The sequence below is a fragment of the Syngnathoides biaculeatus genome, chromosome 11 (genome assembly GCF_019802595.1).
Source record: "Syngnathoides biaculeatus isolate LvHL_M chromosome 11, ASM1980259v1, whole genome shotgun sequence".
In the NCBI taxonomy this organism is placed as follows: Eukaryota; Metazoa; Chordata; class Actinopteri; order Syngnathiformes; family Syngnathidae; genus Syngnathoides; species Syngnathoides biaculeatus.
This window is the reverse complement of record NC_084650.1, coordinates 29,208,523-29,226,562: the sequence shown is the minus strand read 5'-3', so window position 1 is coordinate 29,226,562 and position 18,040 is coordinate 29,208,523.

The following is an 18,040-nucleotide window of genomic DNA, read 5'->3' as shown; positions in this document are numbered from 1 at the left end:
CACCATCCTATGTTGTGTAGCCACAATCTACCCTACCACTATATGACAGTCAGAAACCCCTTCTAGATTAGATTGTCTGCTCTTGTAGATCACCATATTTTTGTTCCTCTTCCAGAAGAAAGTGTTTTTTTCCTATCCATTTCCATAATTTCTGGAAAGTCTACCACCACCTCTTCCTCTAAGTGTCATGGCCCTGCCGTTCCAGCCCTGGCTGGGCGGGTCCCAGCAGACCGGTGCTAATTAGGAGGCGCACACCTGTACCTCATCCCCACTGATTAACCCCTGTACTTATTGGACCCAGTGGACGACTGGTCTTTGTCAGATCGTTGCCTCACATGCCTCGTTCCTGCACTTCCACATTCCTGACGCCAACCTCCCGTGTACCAGCCAACGCCTGTCTCCCGACCTACCCTGTACGCCTGTCGCTACTGTTCCTGCTGTTTGCGCTGACTGACTCACAGGTTACCGAATCTGGAATGAATAAAGGCTTTCTCCTTACTGCTTGCCTGTCACCTGAGTCGTGCATTTGGGTCCGCCCTCGAGTCTCGTTCTTGACAGAACGATCTGGCCCTAACATGGACCCAGCCGATTCCGAAGCCATCCGCAGATGCCTGGCTGAGCAGGAGGTTGTCATCCAGGTGACTAATCAGAGGCTCCTTGAGATCTGTGCCCAGCTGGAGCCGTGGCTAGCGTCTCAGGCTTGCGCTGCTACTACCATGCCGACGGTGGCCATTCCGGCCGCTACCTCAGTCCAGCTCACTCCGTCTACCCCGCCCGCTGCAGAGATTCAGCGTACCGGAGTAACACCTTTCTCCCGACCCGAACGTTTCTCTGGCAACTCAGGGAACGTCAGACCCTTCCTCGCTCAGTGTGACCTCCACGTCCAGCTACAGTTGTCCGCCTTCCCAACGAACTGCTCACGGATCGCCTTCGTAATCTCCCACATGACGGGAAGAGAGGAGGTGTGGGCCACGGCGGAGTGGAGTCACAATTCGGAAACGTGTCGCTCCTGGACAACCTTTGTCTGCGCCATGATTCAGGTTTTCCAGTACGCTGCGCCGGAACGCTGATGACATTACACCAGGTACAGCGCCGCATTTCCAACTACGCCATCGAGTTCCGCATCCGGGCAGGCGAGACCCGATGGAACGAGGCCGCCCTCTTCGACACCTTCTTCCAGGGGCTCTCCCCACAGATCCGCAGCCTTCTCATCGCCATGGATCTTCTTACCTCATTGGATGCACTCATCGCACTGGCGCTCAAGATTGACCAGAGACTATCTATCAACAAATGGACGTGCTGGTCGGAGGAGAGACGGGGGCGTCCGTCCCACCGGCTTCCCGCGCAACGGATTCACCCGTGCACCTTCCTTTCAAAGAGACTGACCCCGGCCGAGCGAAACTACGATGTGTGGGTGACCGTGAACTGCTGGCGGTCAAGACAGCTATGGAGGAGTGGAGACATTGGCTGGAAGGGTCGCAAGAGTACCTGAGGACCGCGAAGAGGGCGAATGCCTGCCAAGCCAGGTGGGCACTGTTTTTTACGCAGTTCCGGTTTACTCTGTCCTTCCATCCAGGCTCAAAGAATGGCAAGCTGGATCCATTCTCGCGGATCCACGAGGGGGATCGCACGGAGCCCGTGAGTGTCCCAATCCTTCCGGAGGCCTGCTTTGTGTCCGGGTTTACCTGGGAGATCGAGACACGAGTGAAGGAGGCCTTGAGGGACATTCCGGGTCCAGCCGGATGTCCTCCCAGCCGTTTGTTCGTTGTCCCGTCACTACAGGGGGGACGTCATTGACTGGGCTCACACCAACAGGACTGTCTGCCACACCAGCTTGACAAAGACACACTCTGTTGTCGAGCAGCGGTTGTGGTGGCCAAAACTGGGTAGGGACGGGAGGGAATACGTCAACGCCTGCCCGGTATGCAGGGCCAACAAGACTTCCCGCCTGCGACCTATGGGGGAGTTGCGGCCACTGCCGATTCCCTCTCGTCCCTGGTCACATATGTCCATGGATTTCGTCACTGGGCTACCTCCTTCCCAGGGGAACACGGTGGTGCTCTCCATCATCGACCATTTCTCTAGAATGGCCCCGAACATCCCATCCGCCAAGCAAATGACCCAGCTGTTGCTGAACGAGGTCGTCCTCTACCACGGGCTGCCGGTGGACATCGTCTTGGACAGGGGACCACAGTTCGTGTCCCGTTTTTGGAAGGAGTTCTGCACCCTCATCGGGGCTACGGCGAGCCTGACGTCAGGCCATCACCCGGAGTCCAATGGCCAAACAGAGAATATTAACCAAGACCTGGAGATCGGCCTACACTGCTAGGCATTTCGTGACCACAGCACTACCTCGGCTGGGTGGAGTATGCTCACAACTCCCTGCCCTCCACTTCCACAGGTATGGCTCCTTTCCACGTAGTGCACAGTTATCCTCCTTCTCTGTTTCCATTGGTGGCCACAGACTCCACGGTGTCATCGCTCTGGCGGTGGTGAGACACTGCAAGCGGACCTGGGAAGTAGCTCACAAGGCGCTGGTGCGCATGGGCAGCTCCTACAAGTCCGCAGCGGATCTCAAAAGGGGAGGGGCACTGGCGTTCAAGGTGGGACAATGCATGTGGCTGTCCACGAAGGATCTTCCGCTGCGGACGGAATCGCGCAAGCTTGCTCCCAGGTTCGTTGGTCCATTCCCCGTCAACAAGGTCATCAACCCTGTCAGTGTCTCATTAAAGCTCCCCAGGTCAATGAGGGTCCACCCCACCTTCCATGTGAGCAGGCTCTGTCCAACCTGTCTGTCACCACTGGTTCCGCCGGTCAAGCCTCTCCCGCCTCCCCGCATGGTAGACAGTGGTCCAGTGTATCTGTGCGCCGTCTGTTGTCTGCACGTCGCAGAGGCAGACTTCCACGCGGCCCATCTTGAAGCCCCTGGGCCGTCTGTAGCAGGCCGTTAAGGGGTGGGGTAGGTACTGTCATGGCCCTGCTTTTCCAGCCTTTGCTGGGCGGGTCCCAGCAGACCGGCGCTAATTGTGAGGCGCCTCATCCCCGCTGATTAACCCCTGTACTTATAGGACCCAGGAGACGACTGGTCTTCGCCATATCGCCGCCTCGCATGCCTCGTTACCGCACTTCCGCATTCCTGACGACACCCTCCCTTGTATTGACCAATGCCTGTCTCCTGACCTACCCTGTGAGCCTGTCGCTACTGTTCCTGCTGTTTGTGCTGACTGACTCCCCGGTTACCGACTCTAGAACAAATAAAGACTTTCTCCTTACTGCTTGCATGTCGCCCTCAAGTCCCGTTCTTGACACCAAGTTCCTTTCTTGGACACCAAGCTCACCCATCACTTTTTCATTACCCCTATTTCCTTCACCAACATCTCCATTGCAATCTGTAACAACCACGACTCTCTCTCTCTCTGTCTCTCTCTCTCTCTCTCTGTCTCTCTCTTTGTGTCTGGGATACTCCGAACTACTTTGTCTCGCTCCTTTCAATTTTTCTTTCACCTCTTGGTCCCATCTTACCTGTGGGGCATAGCCACTAATCACATTCTTCCTCAATTTCAAGTTTCAGCCTTATCACTTCATCTGACACTCTTTTTACTCCAAGGCATTCTTAGCTACATAACTATTGCCTTAAAATAATCCCAGCCCCATTTCTCTTCCCATATACACAATGGTAAAATAATTTGAAGTCTTCCCTTAAACTTCTAGTCTTATTGCCTCTCTACCTGCTCACCAGGGCACAAAACATATCAACCTCTTTCATAATCATCATGTGTATTACAAAATCTAAGCCATTAATGTGTCATTTGACTAAACATTGCAAATACTGACTTATTACATAATAGTAGAAAAGTACTTTATTCTTCTCATGGTTGGGTTTTCTACTTTTTTCCTTCGACTTTATGAACATAGGAGTCAGCTACAATCTTTCCCCAAAACCTCTCCTGTCCTTTATTTTTATAATAATTTCTGTCTCGAAAATATTATCATTTAAATTAAATGCATCCATTTTCTGAGCTGCTTATCCTCACAAGTGTCAGGGTTGGGCTGAAGCCTATCCCACCTATCATCGGACAGGAGGCGGGGTACATCCTGAACTGGTTGCCAGTCAATCGCAGAGGACATAGAGACAGACAACAGTGACACACAATTCATACCTAGGGGCAATTTAAAGTTTCAAATTAATGCATGTTTTTGTAATGTGAGAGGAAACTGGAGTGCCTAGAGAAAAGGCACACTGGGATGGGGAGAAGATGCAAACTCCACACGGGCAAGGCTGGGATTCCAACCACGGTACTCAGAACTGTGAGGTCAACACTCTAAACAGTTGCTTCATCATGCCGCCAAATAATATATATTATTTTCCAAACTGCTTATCCTCACAAAGATAGCAGGAGTGCTGGAGCCTAACCCACCTAATTTCAGGCAAAAGGCACCCTGAACTGCTCGCCAGTCAGTCGCACGGCACACATCCATGCCATCGCTGAGCGAGAATCGATCCCACCATCAAAGTCAGTCAGACGTTTCAGTTTTTATCCGCTTTAGTGCCTTTCTCACTTCCCCCTTACTAATCATTGCCACTTCCTGGTCCACCACACTTGCCTCATCTACTCTTCCTTCTCTCTCATTTTCTTCTTTCATAAACTTCTCCAAGTGTTCTTTCCATCTATTTAGCTCACTACTGGCACCAGTTAACACATTTCGAACTCCAGTTTTAATCACCCTAACCAGCTGTACATCCTTCCCATCTCTCTCACTCTTTCTGGCCAACCTGTAGGGATCCTTCTTCTTCTTTAGTGTTCAACCGAGTGTACATGTCCTCATAGTCCTCTTGGTTGGCTGTCACCACCTCTACCTTTACGTTACATCTCAACGTGTTCCAATTACCTCTTCTCAGTCCTCTCAGTGTCCCACTTCTTTACTAACCTATTTCTTTGTATGACTTCCTGTACTATGGGGTCCCAACATCAAGTCTCAAGTATTCCCTTTCCTACCAGAAGATGCACCAGATTCTCTCCTGCCTCTGTTTCTTTCAGATCACCTTGGCTATCATAGTCCAGTCCTTTGGGAACTCCCCCTGTCCACCGAGAGCCAGTCACACATCTTTCCGAAAGGCTGCACAACACTCTTCCTATTCTCAGCTTCCACCGTATGGTTTCTTATCTGCCTTTGTTGTTAATCTTCCTCCCCACCACCAGTCATTCGGCACACCACCATCCTATGCTGTCTACCAACACTCTCCCTGACCACTACCTGACAGTCCGTAACCTCTGACCCATCTGGTATGGGATTCTTTAGATCAGGGGTGTCAAACTCATTTTTCTTGCGGGCCACATTGTATTTCCAGTTTCCCTCAGAGGGCCATTATGACTGTTAAACAATAAAAAAATTAATTGTCTCTTTATATGTACATTATTATTAACTAGTTTGGAATCAGAAATCAAGGGTAATGTGTTTTTCAACTATTCATGTTTGGGAACAAAAATGATTGTAATATCTCAACTTTATCATTTATGATTTATGATCATTTGAAACTTTGGTACATATTTTTACAAGAACTATGGAATTTGGCACTCTAGATTTGGCTTTGTGGGCCACATAAAATCATGTGGCGGGCTCGATCTACCCCCCGGGCCTTGAGTTTGACACCTGTGCTTCAGATAAACACTCATCTTTGTTTGACAAAGTTTTAAACTGGATGCCCTTCCTGACGCAACCCTCTGCATTTATCTGGGCTTGGGACTGGCCTACAGATTGGAATGGCTTGTGCCCCATATGACTGCATTGCTTCTATTTCACTTAAAGTAGTTTATTATTATCTTCTATTTTATTATACTTTATTACAAAACAAAACGAAAAATATTGTACATTACTGTCATAATGTTTTTTTCTTGAGTGAAATACAGTGCTACTTTTTTCCTGTCAAAAAACATATTTGTCTTGAATAAATATTGCTTCATTCTCATATGCATTTTTTTCATAAATTTCTTTTTTTATTGGCGGCACAGTGGAGCAGCTGTAAAGCGTTGGTCTCACAGTTATGAGAACCCAGAATGAATCCCGGCCCCACCTGTGTGGAGTTTGCATGGTTTCCCTGTGCCGGCGTGGGTTTCCTCCGGGCACATCCCACGTCCCAAAAACATGCAACGTTAATTGGACACTCTAAATTGTGTGATTGTGAGTGCGACTGTTGTTTGTCTTCATGTCCCCTGCGATTAGCTGGCAACCAGTTCAGGGTGTTCCTTGCCCACTGCCAGATGACACCTTGGATAGGCTTCAGTGCTCCCACGATCCTTGTGAGGATAGGTGGTTAAGAAAATGGATGGATGTTTTTTATTCTTGAAAAAAGTACTATTTTGTTCCCATAGTAATCTACTATGGTAACAGTGGCTTCTTTTATATTTATGCTTACAAAATGCTACTTTAATCTCCTTGTCAAGCTGAATTTGTTTTCCAGAAGAAGAAAAAAACAGAAACAGTTTTGTGTCATTTAGAACATCTTAATTTCCTTTAGGGAATTTCAGTTTGGCGTCATCTGAACCTTAGATTATACTCAATCCTGATACATTTTGACAATGTTTTCTCATTGTTGCATTTTATTACATTTACAGAATGATTCAAAATCCAGGCAGACTCGTAACAAAAAACATGTTAGTACTGTAATGTGACTGTGCTTTCAAGCCAGCGCAGGCCTCCCTTCACTGGCTTTGGTGCACGTCTTGTCTTATGTGTGGGGAATGAAGGCATTGCTGGAGGAGGAAGTGTTAAATGGGCACCACGTCCTGTGTAGCCATGATTATTTCTCATGGCTGACCTTGGCCCTGAGGCAACCGTTCAAAGCAACCTGCGAGTGATGGGAATGAGATGTGAAGGATGTGCAACTACATGAACAACTGTAGCCATACCGCAGTCAAATCGCACTGGTTGTACAATCAAATGCCCTTTTCTTAAGTTACTGTCACCCTTACATTGAACCGGGTTTGCATGCAGACTTTGATTGAAGGTGTAAAGTCAACTGTTTACTGTAAAATTGATGTGATCTAGTCCAGTCTGGTGGTAACATGTGCCACTACATTTACTCCAAACACCCATTTCAGAGATATGTGACGTGCAGATATACAGGTATCGAAAAATTTATCCAAATGGGGGTCAGTTTAACACAGTAGTTGCTATTATTTTTCTATTTTCCTTAAAGCAGTAGTTTGAAAAACAAGCTCTCAGTCACAGACCAGCTCTGTATGGATGCTGCCATATTTACAAGTGGGTAAACAATTACATCATTGCACATTTATGTCAAGACAGTGCATGTTTATACAGAATTTAGCCTGACTATTTCAATTCACTGAGTTTATATGGCCCCTCGTATTACAATTAGAATGGCGTTAGAAGCCTAAACCGCATAAAATTATTTCATGTAAGAAACTCAAACAGAATAAACATGTTGGATTTTCAGTCATTAATTTCCCTGAAGAGATGCTGATAAACTAAAGTAGTCGTTTAAAGTAAAAATTTTAACTGCTAGTAACTTCTTTTTATAAAGCTGTTTCTTTAATAAATGTGAAAAAACAAATGCTAAATAGACAACTGACCACCATTTTGATAAGTCACGTGATACATAGATTTGCACGTAAAACAGCTGATCGAATCTAATCTAGTGGCACATTTAAACATTCAACAGGAATAGATCACATCACATGTAAACAATTGACCTGAGATCTTGAATTAGAAGGATTTAATTCAGAATGAAAAATTGCCTGCATGTGCTCCTGACTTTTTACATGAATTCCAATTCATTTGGGGAAAGGAATATTCTACCCCTGTAAAACGAGATGAAATTCTATTTAGTTTCAGGCTGGTTATTCCGACAGGTGTTTCTATAGAAGATTTTTATTTGGTACATGCTTGCGGTGATTTTTGGACATTTTTAAAATTATAAATCACTGAGTATTAAATTATAGAGAAAGCAAAGCAAAGAGAAAGTGAAAAGAAAAAGAAAGTAGCAAAGAAGAAGTGGGACACGGAGAGGACCGAAGAGAGGCGTAAGGAATACATTGAGATGCGTCCTAGGGCAAAGGTAGAGATGGCGAAGACTAAACAAGAGGCATATGATGACATGTACACCAGGTTGGATACGAAAGAAGGAGAAAAGGATCTCTACAGGGTGGCCAGATAGAGGGACAGAAATGTGCATCAAGTAAAGGTAATTAAGGATAGCGATGGAAATATGTTGACTGTTGCCAGTAGTGTGCTAAGTAGATGCAAAGAGTACTTTGAGAAGTTAATGACTGAAGAAAATGGGAGAGAAGGAATAGTAGAAGAGGCAAACGTGAATGACCGGGAAGTGGCAATGATTAGTAAGGGGGAAGTTAGAAAGGCACTGAACAGAATGAAAAATGGAAAGACAGTTGGTCCTGATGACATACCGGTGGAGGTATGGAAGCAATTTGGTGAGGTGGCTGTGGAGTTTTTGCCCAACTTATTCAATAGAATACTAGCGGGAGAGAAGATGCCAGAAGAATCGTGTGCTAGTCCCCATTTTTAAGGACAAAGGTGATGTTCAGAACAGTGGAAACTACAAAGGAATAAAGATAATGAGCCCCACAATGTAGTTATGGGAAATAGTAGTGGAGGCTAGACTCAGGACAGAAGTAAGTATCTGTGAGCAACAGTATGGTTTCATGCCTATGTAGCGCCTCTCTAGTATAAAATACTTCGACGAGGTAGCCACCTGAGTTCTTTCCTCACTTGAAAGTTGGAAACTAATAAATTAACTCAATGGTAATTACTCTAAATGTCTATTATAACTTTACACTTTACTTGTCCCTTTAATTCTCTATCAAAAAGTCTCTGAAATAATGTTTTCCTTATAAGTAAAGGTTAACTAATGTAGATAACCCAGCTATCATATAAACTCCCCACTTTTAACTGTCTTCCAGATAGTCAAATAATACACCTGGTTATGTAACAAAAAGTGTGTGAACATTTAATAACAAAATAAAGGTTATAAAAGCAACTCTCTTTACTCAACAAACAGTCATTCAGTAAATAAATTGAACAAAACAGGTACACACTGCACACATGAGCTAGGCTAACCTAAGCTAAGGGCCCAAACAAAAATGACTTGAGCCGGCAAAGCAACCGAAATTCAAACCCCAATGTCACTGTGGTGTTTCCCCAGGCAGGGATGAAGAAAGGTGAAGGTGGTTTTTCCTCTGTCCAACGTCCCCATGGTCCTCGTTCTTTTTTTCTTCCTTGAAGTCCAAACACAGGCCCCGCTAGCCAAGTTAGCTCGACGCTAGCGCCTTTGTCTTCTCCCTCATGATCCACCACACAGGCCTTTCTAGCTGGTGTTAGCTGGTTGCTAGCAGCCAAGCCAAGTCCCATGCATGCACTTAGCCCCTGTGGTAGCATCTAATGCCACGACGTTACGGCGTGATTTGAGTAGTCCACTCAAACGACATACTATCCCAGTTGAACATTCAACAGTCCTTGTCAAACACGTTGATCAACTTTTGATAAATGTCTACCATTCACTTTCTTTGTCCTTTTTTTCAACCACCTCTCCCGGTCACACCGTCCAACTTTTTTCCTCTCTCGCTCTCTCTCTCTCTCTCTCTGTCTTTCTCTCTCTCTCCTCTCTCTCTCTCTCTCGCTCTCTCTCTATCTCTCTCTCTCAAAACCCCGGTTACCACACTAAATCAACAAACAAAAGTATTTCCTTTTCACAAAAGAATCAAACACATTTAAATACCAATCCCTCCAAATGAAAATAAAGTCAGCACACACAGTTTAACAGATATTCCACTACATTGCATAAAGAATAACTTCCAATGATAACCTAATTGATACTCTATTATACTGAACTTTTACCTGTACAAACTTTTAACCGGGTTACACCTAGAAAGACTTCCACAGATACATTATTTGCCTTGAGGATGCTCATGGAAAAGTACAGAGGAGGTCAGAAGGAGCTACGCAGTATATTTGTAGACCTAGAGAAAACCTATGACAGAGTACCAAGGAGGAACTGTGGTACTGCATGTGCAAGTCTGCTGTGACGGATAAATGTTAGAATAGTACAGGACATGTATGAGGGCAGCAGTACACCAGCGAGATGTGCCGTATGTGTCTCAGAAGAATTTAAGGTGGAGGTGGGACTGCATCAGGGTTCTGCGCTGAGCCCCTTCCTGTTTGTGGTAGTAATGGATAGGCTGAGAGACGAGGTTAGACTGGAATCCCCTTGGACCATGATGTTCGCAGATGATATTGTGATCTGCAGTGAAAGCAGGGAGGAGGTGGAGGAACAATTAGAAAGATGAAGTAATGCACTGGAAAGGAGAGGAATGAAGATTATCTGAAGTAAAACAGAATATATGTGAATGAGAGGGGTGGAGGGGGAAGAGTGAACCTCCAGGGAGAAGAGATAGAGAGGGTGCACGACTTCAAATACTTGGGGTCTCGGCAAGTCATGACAAAAACTCCTGAAGTATTGTAAAGGGTGTGGCTTAGAGGGTGTAATCGGGAACATGACCAGTTCGTCTTTTTGTGAACCTCTGAACTTGGGTCGTGGCCTACAGCAGGTCATTGCATGTGTGCTCATTTTGTATTTGTGTGTTTAACAAATTCAATAAATGTATGAAAATCCACTTAAACTCTCATTGCCTCCATGTGGGGGGCATTACAGTACTTAATGTGTCGTTAAAAATGAAAAATGCTGGACAAGAAAAGGAAAGTAAATGGATTTTAAGGGTTTGGGGGTGGTCAGTCGCCCTGTATCCCACTAGAACAGCAGCAAAACCACATAACCAAAAGTACAATGAAAATGCCAGCATTCTGTATTAATTTGACCTTGGTGTCACATCTTACAAAATGATATGTGGTTTGTTGCCAACAAGGAAGTGGGAGATGAAAACAAACTTCTTTTCTTTTCTCCTAATTTGTCACGAAGTGTAGAAAGCACTGTAATACAACTCAGGGAAATGTCAGGCTGTGTCAAACGTTTATTTTTGTCTGTGCCGTGGGCCTCTAAAAAGAAAATGGATGGTGGGCTCCAAATGGCCCCCTTGGTCAGAGTTTGGACATCCCTGCTTTAAGGCACAGGATCCATGTGGTTAAAAAAAAATAATCTCATTCTCATGTTGACATGTATTACCACATCATCCACGATTAGCCACGTTGCCTCAAGACACCCATAATCCCATATTCTGGGATTTTGATGAAGCATAGTCAATCATTTTACAGCAGCACAGTATCTGCCTGCTGCATTTTGTTCAAACATAGTCACCATGTCAAAAAAAGAAAAAATGAATGTGATCTATCACTGGCAGATCAAAGCTACAATTGGGTCATACAAGTATTGCATTCTGTCTTTATCTGCACAATCTAAGTCTCTAAGAGAACCATATATGGGGCTGCCATAGCTGCTGTAACCAATGTGAAAGTTAACAAAACAGAACGATGCCAGGTTTGTCTGGCAATCATTCAGCCGGCAGATAAATAAATAAATGAATTTGAATACAAATAATTGAATGGGTTCGTCAGCTCTTATTTTGATCTTGTTTTGCCAATTTGACACGGTTGTTGTTTTGTATTCAAAACAATGTTGATTTCTGGCAGATGAATAGTACCTGCCAAAAGATGCAGCCACCACTGCAAATTTATGAATATTGAAGATGAAATCAACTGGTTTGATCAGCAGCCATGCAAGTCCAAGTGAATTTCATGCATGTGATTGTCTTCTGGTCCACTAAATATATCTTTTTCAGTTTTACATACTTATCAATTAATGGTAAGATGAAACTAGATGAGATTCGATTAAAAGTGAATTTATGACCCCCTAGAGCTATTAACAACTTAGTGGTGTTTTTCGAAATGACTCACAAATCCCCAGGAGGGAAAACTATTCCCATATCAAAACTTTCATATTCCAATCATTATGACTCAAATAACATGCAACTTCCTCCATTTGGACAAGTGCTGCAAGGGTGGTCCTTCCTTGTGTACGGCTACCACCATTTTAACTTGGTAAGCAACGCGTTTGCGCATGTACATAAAAGGAGACATCAATGGAAGGGCCGATTGCGGCAAAGTAAATGGAAGTGAGTTTATCCAACACACCATGAAAAGTGATAAGAGTGGCAAGCTAGCTAGGAGGCTTAGTTGCTTCAAAAAGAGGCAACTTAGTTTGCATTGATTTATTGCACCAACAACCGCAGAACAAACGTAGGATTCTACCTTTGGACAAAACATGGCAAGGGATCCTGGTTAAAGTAAACCATTTTAAATTAAAAGAAAAACCTTTTGATTCAGAGATGCAGCAGTTCAAACATCCATACATCCATTATCAAGACCACTTATCCTGGTTATTGTCATAGGGTGCTGGAGCCTGTCCCAGGTGAACTCAAGCGAAAGGCAGACTACACCCTGAACTGGCTGCCACTCAGTCACAGGGAACATGTAAACACGGACAACCATTTGTATTCAGATTAACACTGTCAAAGCATGGGAAATGGTCCTAGAATGCCCACATCAAAGTCAGGCGAGTTTTACCACTACACTATCAGTGACTCAGCTAAAATGTAATTCATTATTTTCCAGCATACTCTCTGACCAGTTTAATAGTTTCCAAACAATAAAATTAGAGTTTTCATTCCTTGGACTAATGCCAGCTATTCATCATTCATTAATGACAACATGAATAGCGAATGTGGTTTTCGGGGTCTGTCCAACTGCAATGGATTATCATTATTTTATGGTTAAAAAAAAAGACTACTTATAATAGGAGTTCCTGTTCCAGTGAAAAGAATTTTCAAGGAGCAATGCTAGTGAGGATAAATGGTTGAATAAGTGGAACAGAAAATGGATGAATAGGATGAATACACATACACACACACACACTCACATCTAGGAATGCAAGGTCTCTTGCTTTGCTTTTGTTGAATCCTGAAGATTCAACAAGGTCAAAAGATGGTCAAAAGATAAATATGAGACTTAAGTTCAGAATTCAAGCTTTAATTTCATGGCATTCACATCTAGGCGTGTTTAACAACTCAGGACAGAGGACAATTTGTTTGAAGCCACACCATTTTCAAGTGAGCAAAAGTATTGTGAGAAAGATTATTAAAATAACTTAGAATAAAGAATATTAAATATTTGATGGCACAACCCTTACTTGCAATAACTGCCTCAATCCTGTGACCCATTGACTTCACCAGACTTGCATTTTTCATTTGAAATGCTTTTCCAGGCCTTGCCTGCAGCTTCATTCAGTTATTCTTTGTTTCTGGGGTTTTCTCCCTTTACTCTCCTCTTCCAGAGGTAAAATACACGCTATACTTGGTTAAAGGGGAAATCCACTGGTCTGCATTAACTATGTATCCAATAGGTCATGTAATATGTACTTTATTGTGACAATGTGGTGTTAAATCCTCTCATTTGATAGTGTTTTGAGAAGATTTTTTTTATCAACAATTACAAATTTTCATGGGTGCTACCATTGTCACAAGTCACATGACTTAGATGCGTGGTTGCGACGTGGGCCTTGCCACAATAAAGGCATGATTACATGTGACACCATTTATGCTCAACTGTGATTTCTCTGATTTATCCTCGTCTGATGAAGAAATACCAGTATCGGTTGATCGGGAAGAATGAGAAATACTTCTATACACAGCCGTGAGCGGCTCGGCCGCTCGGCTGATCGGGAAGATGGAGGAATACTTCCATACACAGCCGTGAGCAGTGTACTGGAGCCAGCGAGCCGGCTTGGGGGTGTCTGTCCCCCGCATAACACGTGTCATTCATGCCTTTTACCTCCGCATTGTGTAGGAAGAGCCGACATTGAAGGATCAAAAAGCGACGTCGCTATGAACGCTTGGCCGGTACAAGTCAGTTATCCTTGTGGTAACTTTTCTGACACCTCCCACTTGAAACCTACACGCGCACGTCCTCTTTCCCGCGCACCCACGAGTTCGGGACTGGGCTGCCGGTGGAGAGCTCAAACGCGTAGCGCGCCGTCCCACAGCCGCGCTGGGTCCTTGTTAATTCCAATAATGTACGAGACTCCAGCATGCTAATTAGTTACGTTGCCCACAGCGGCGTGAGCGGCACCACTTACGGCTTTGTATGGAAGTATTCCTCCGCCTTCCCCATTAACCGAGCGGCCGAGCCACTCACGGCTGTGTATGGAAGTATTCCTCCGTCTTCCCCATTAACCGAGCGGCCGAGCCACTCACGGCTGTGTATGGAAGTATTCCTCCGTCTTCCCTATTAACCGAGTCTGCTATTTCTTCATCAGATGAGGATAATTCCGAGAAATCAGCGCTGAGCATAAATGGTGTCCCATGAAATCAAGCCTTTGTTGTGGCACGTAAAACGTCACATCCGCGCACGTAGGTCATGTGACTCGCGAAAATGGCAGCGCCCCTGAAAATTCGTAATTGCCGATAAAAATCTTCTCAAAACAATATTAAGTGAGAGAGGATTTAACATCACATTGTCAAGATAGAGTACATATTACATGACCTATTGATACATTGTTAATGCAAACCAATGGATTTCCCCTTTAAGGTCCGGTGATTGACTTGGTCAGTTTAAGACCCTTCACTTTTTCCCCTTGATGAACTAATTTTTTGTGCTGTCAGCGTGTTGTGGGAGTCATTGTCTTGTTGCATAATGAAGCTTCCCGCAATGTGTTTGGATGCATCTTTCTGTAAATTTCCAGACAACATGGTTTTGTAGACTTCAGAGTTCATTTTGATGCTTCCATCATGAGTTACATCATGAATAAAGAATAGTGAGGCTGTTTCAGAACCAGTCATGCAAGCCAAAGACCATGAAATTACCGAGAATACAAATACTATTATACCATTATACCACTGTGCACCAAGATAGGAGAACTTCTTATCAGTCCATACACAAAAGTAAGATAAAATAAATAAAACATGAGAAAAAAACCTAAAAATACATAAAAAATAGATGTGTAAAACAGTGCATAAAATGTATTGCACAAGACGTTGAAATCAGTGTGCCGTTACATTCATAGGGATAGAAGAAAAATGAGAGTTTGGGATGGTGATGGCGCTCATGGTCCGTTGGTCCATGCTTTTGTGCTGCCTTCCAGTTGGCTGGAGCTCAAACAGTTGAAAACCGGGACATGTAATGTCCTAATAATTTTTCGAGCTCTGCTGAGGCACCCAGAGGAGTAAATATTTGCCACAGAGGGAAGAGGTCAGCCAACGATCTTCTGAGTTGCCTTAATTGTCCTCTGAAGCATCGCTCTGTCTGCATCAGTGTAGCTCCCGTACCAGATGGAGACAGCACGTCAGCGGGTTCTCGATGGATGAACGGTGGAAGACCAGCCGTAACTTTGTGTCCCGTTGTTTTTTTCCCGAGGACTCTCAGGAAGTTGAGATGGAGTTGAACCTTTTAATGACTGCTCAGATGTTGTCTGTCCAGGAGAGGTCCTCAGAGATCAGTACTCCTAGGAACCTGAATGTGCAGCCTCTCTCCACACACTCGCGTTGATGAAAAGCAGAGCCGGTTCAGTCCTGTTCCTCCTGAAGTCCACAATGATCTTGTACTTTATTTTGGTATTCCATTAGATCAATCAAGGTCTGATCTTAGAAAGTAAGATAGACAAACTCCCTGAGTAATTCTACTTCAAAGGAATTATATGGCTATTTGGGGCTTTTACAACCAGCCACCTCACGGGTGACCACCTGGGGTTACCAACAGGGTTTCTGGTTCCAAATCTGCATTCATTGTTTTTTTTTTTTGCACCCAAGTATTCAATGCCCACAGACTTCCCGGGGCCAGAAAGGGAGGGACGTGACATAGGAGAGGTGGAGAAACGAGGAAAGAAGAGAGTGGGACCTCCTGAGTTGGGGATTTTTTTTTTTTTTTAAGGATGGGACATGGGTGGAAGGGGCACTAGATTTTTTGGGCTGGCTCGAGAACGCAACAGACGATTGGACTTGACGATTTGACTTGGCTGTGACACCTCTTAATAAAACTTAAAAAACTTCAGTCTCTAATAGTGCTTCCTCTGTTTACTGCCCATACTCAAGGGGAAAATACACTTCAATCTCCATTGTTTTTTTAGTGCTCAGTGTCAGATTGTTCTTTGAGCACCAAGTTGTGAGGTTCTGGACCTCTTCTTTGTTGGCTCCCTCATCTCTCTTTGAAATCAGCTCGACCACTGTTGCGTCGTCAGTGAACTTGACAATGATATTACTGTTGTAGACTGAACTGTAGTCAGAGGTGTAGAGACAGTACTGGAGGGGGCTCAGCACACAGCCCTGTGGTGAGCCAGTGGAGTGTGCGGGTGGAGGAGAGGTGGGTCTGTTGGTGAAAAAGTCTTTGATTTAGGAGCATGTGAGAGGAGGGCGGCCCAGGATGTCTAATTTAGTCATCAGAATGTTCAGTTTGATTGTATTAAAGGCTGAGCTGTAATCTACAAATAGCATCGGAGCCTAGCTCTGCGGTTGTTCCAAGTGACTTAACACAGCATGCAGAGGGATGGTGATGGCGTCCTTGTCGAGCTGTTCATTCGGTATGCAAACTGGTGGGAAGTGAAGATGGTGGGGAGGGGACAGTCTTTGCAATACTTTGAATTAAAAAAAAAAAGGTTACCTCTCAATTGACTTTCTGTTGTCGCACTCAACATCTACGTTGTAGTAGGGTGGGTCCAACTACTGGAGACAAATTCCTTGTGTGTTGTTTATATACTTGGCCAATAAAGTTGATTGTGATTCTGAGGGTGAACTGTAGGTTGTATATAATATTTAATCCCAATTAATCCCCAAAGGCTGTTAATTCTAACAAGGTGATTGGATGTGTGAAAATTCCTCAAACAGGTGGACAAAAATAAGGAAACATCAGCAGCATTTCCCTGAAAAAAATCATATACACTAATGCACTGATGTGCCTCAAAACCTAAAAAAAGTAGCAAGCAAAACACAAGCGTTGATACAACTTTAGTCTCATGTTGCATCAAGCATCTAAATGAGGCACCAAGCTGTGAATCAGGTAATAGTGTGCTTCCCCACACTCCCTATTGGCCAGCCAGGGGTTCCCCAATCACTTAGGGACCTGGGACAGTCATGCCTTTTGTCCACCCAGTTGGACGGCCCCTATTGTTTTTCAATTTTATTTTTTTCATTTTCAACACCGCTTAACCTGGTTAAGGTGACCGGGGCACTGTGACATGGAAAAAGGATGGACCGTTGGTTTTGTACTCCAAAAAAGGATTAGCAGTATTTGTCTACTCAAGACTGAATAGAGTACACTAAGATACGGAATCCTCAACAGAAAATACGTGATACTGATATAATACTATTAGACTGTACATCTTTTTAATGTCTAAATACCTGTATTGTGCTTGTCATCAATAGGGTGTCAGATAAGCTGGACTCTATCTCAGCTGACTTTGCCTGAGAGGTGAACACCAATTCATGACAGGGTTTCCCCAGATTTAGTTAGTTAGTTAGTTAGTTAGTTAGTTAGTTAGTTAGTTAGTTAGTTGGTTAGTTGGTTAGTTAGTTAGTTATGTCATGATCCTGCCGCTCCCGCACGAGCTGTGCTGATTGAGGCGCACACCTGCGTCTCATGCGGGCTGATTAGTCTGTGTATTTATATCACCCCGATGATGACTGGTGCCCGCCAGTTCGTTGAGCTTCATGTCCCGTTCCAGCAGTCTCATATCCCTGATCGACAACGTGTGTGTACCTACCTTCGCCCGTTCTCCGACCAACCTTGTAAGCCAGACTCCTTTGATACTTCTGCCTGCCTTGATCGTTCTCCTGTGTACCGACTCCTGCCTGCCTGCTCACCTGCTCTCTTTGCTCGACGTCCCAACTACCGCTGCTCCACCGGACTGCCTGCTCGATCCCCGACCTCGGCATATAATAAACGTTTCTCCTTGAACTACCTTGCACCGTCCGAGTCCTGCATTTGGGTCCTACCCCTGTTCCGATGTTTCGTGACAAGTTAGTTAATCAATTAGTTAGTTACTTACTTAGTTAGTTTAGAGCAGGAC